Genomic DNA, 2,182 nt, shown 5'->3' with positions numbered 1-2,182 from the left:
CCTCGCTGCGTGGGAGCGCGTGTAACCGCTCATGCCTGCGTAGCCTCCACTCTGTCCGTAGCTTCCTCCTGGTCGGCCGGACGATGAGGAGGAGGAGGAGGAGTAACTCGCAGCATCCTTCTTCGCGAGAGAGAATCCACCGAAACCAAATCCTCGCGGGAGACCTCCTCCTCCCTTGTGGAACGACATGCTGTTGCCGGCGGCGACGACGACGATGCTGTTGTTGCCGGCGGCGACGACGACAATGACGACAAAGCTGCTGCTGCTGCAACGATGCAGGTCCTACCTGAAGCAAATGCAAGCATATATGGGTTCACAAAGCGATTCCTTTTTTTCACGCGTTTTCTTTTTAGTTGGCGTTTTTAGCCTATAACAGTATCAAGTCATCATCAGTCATCAGTGATATTTCGGCTAATAGGTCGTGACCTAATTTGTCTTCATTTTTAAAGTTTTGCTTTATTTGAGAGATGACGACTTTAAACTGCAGTCGAAAAGAAAAAATATTAATCACTGAATTCACCGCCACGGAACAGATCCAGAGTATATAAAGTGCAGTTACGGAGCTTTACTTGAATGGCCCTTAGATTACACTGTTATACAGATTAGACTGTACTTTACACACAAAACTAGCATCAAACCTAGCATTCTAAAGATTTGACCAACAGACTAGACCAAGGACTGTTTTGTCATAAATTATAATCAACGAAATAAGCAAGGGATATATATATTCATACAGGTCTACATTATAAACATGATCTAAATTACCATGATGTCAGGGTTCTCCAAGCTTTTTCATTATAGCATGGCCGGTGCTTGCCTTTACGGGTCCTAAGTTGCCAACATCGCCCGAAAGGCCGCTTATGGATTTATAGGCCTATATTAATTATTATGGGCCTAATTAGCCATGCTGCGGCTATGATATTAGTAATGGCGGGTGCATTTTAGGATGGCGCGCGGCTCGACGATAGCCTGGCGGGCCGCCAGGCTATAAGTGCTGCTTAGAGAAGCCTGGATGTATGTGTTTTTTTTTTCTACAAATTATTTTAAATTCAAGAGTGATACTGCATGTGCACATATACTATAACAATACAATTCATGTATTTAAACTAAATATCATGGCACGCAATTTTTACCAAGCCTCACAAATGTGTGTTGTAACTTCATGTTTCAACGCTTGCTTTCTCGATTTCTAAATTGTAAAATATGCAGTAAAGTATGGTGTGGCTATACCGTAACAGTAATATAGGCATTTGCCTCGATTATAATGCTATAAATAAAATGTAGGTACTCGCTAACACGGCTGAAACCACCGGCCTCGGAGGTCGGTGTTTTGCCGATGCGTACGCGCCCTAAAAACATTTCGCCTGCCCATATTCGGTGGCCGCGTCTAATTCGCGCCCTGATAATATTGTACGCCACATTTTTTAGTGTAATTTTATTGTAGCTCAATACGTGAACTTGTGAACAGACATTTGATAGATACAAATTAAAACACGATCAAATCCATCAGTTCTGCATTTATTGAGTATATCTCACACTCAGCAACAAATTATAACCATAACACGAACAATGCATCAAATAAGCGATCATATCAATTGCATCATGAATTAACGAAAAGAGTCGTTAGCCACTGCAATCACCGTAATTAATGAGACTTGTTCTCAAACACGCTAAACACAATGCAAATATTACTTCTATGCGCATCCAGCCAGGGGGATTTCATCTAATCGCAATTTTGCTAACAACACTCAAGTTTACATTCTTCGCAAGTTCAACCGATTCTTTCTCTCACGCATAATTTTCTCCCTTTTTCTCGCCCTCCCCAAGTTCTCTCTCTCCCTCTCCCCTCCTCTCCCCCTCCCCCCCTCCCTCGTCACTGCCACCAGAAGCTGACAGAGAAGCTGAGCTGGAGGGAGCGTACGTAGTGCCAGTGTCGCGGCGGTAGGTACAGCCTCTCCCCCTCCCCCTCTCCCTCGTCACTGCCACCAGAAGCTGACAGAGAAGCTGAGTGTACGTAGTGCCAGTGTCGCGGCGGCAGGTACAGCCTCTCCCCCTCCCCCTCTCCCTCGTCACTGCCACCAGAAGCTGACAGAGAAGCTGAGCTGGAGGGAGCGTACGTAGTGCCAGTGTCGCGGTGGTAGGTACAGCCTCTCCCCCTCTCCCTCTCCCCCCTCCCTCTCCA

This window comes from Priapulus caudatus, unplaced genomic scaffold (assembly GCF_000485595.1).
Source record: "Priapulus caudatus unplaced genomic scaffold, Priapulus_caudatus-5.0.1 Scaffold2328, whole genome shotgun sequence".
NCBI classification, from domain to species: domain Eukaryota; kingdom Metazoa; phylum Priapulida; class Priapulimorpha; order Priapulimorphida; family Priapulidae; genus Priapulus; species Priapulus caudatus.
Note: the sequence above shows the minus strand (reverse complement) of the source record.